Raw genomic sequence first — 342 nt, 5'->3', positions numbered from 1 at the left:
AATATATTAGAGTGAATTTGCGCACTCCTTTTAATTCTTTCCTAGCTATAATAGTAGCTATTTGATAACTAAGACAATTTTCATCCAATTAAATCCAATTCAATCCCAACTGAATTGACATAAAGGATTAATTAATCCAATCAGGATTCTGGTTCCGTCTTCGCTCATGAACTAATTTCTGCCGTTGCATGAACATCCTCTTTTTGCAGAAGGTCACTTCGATTGACTCAACTTCATCCTATGATCTTTGCAAAGGTCAAGCTTGCAGTTTCTTTACTTCTCTTTAAACTTGTGGATCGGGGTTGGCGTATTGCTTGAGGGTGACGTTTGTATCCATGCATC

The sequence above is a fragment of the Penaeus monodon genome, chromosome 33 (genome assembly GCF_015228065.2).
Source record: "Penaeus monodon isolate SGIC_2016 chromosome 33, NSTDA_Pmon_1, whole genome shotgun sequence".
NCBI lineage: Eukaryota > Metazoa > Arthropoda > Malacostraca > Decapoda > Penaeidae > Penaeus > Penaeus monodon.
Note: the sequence above shows the minus strand (reverse complement) of the source record.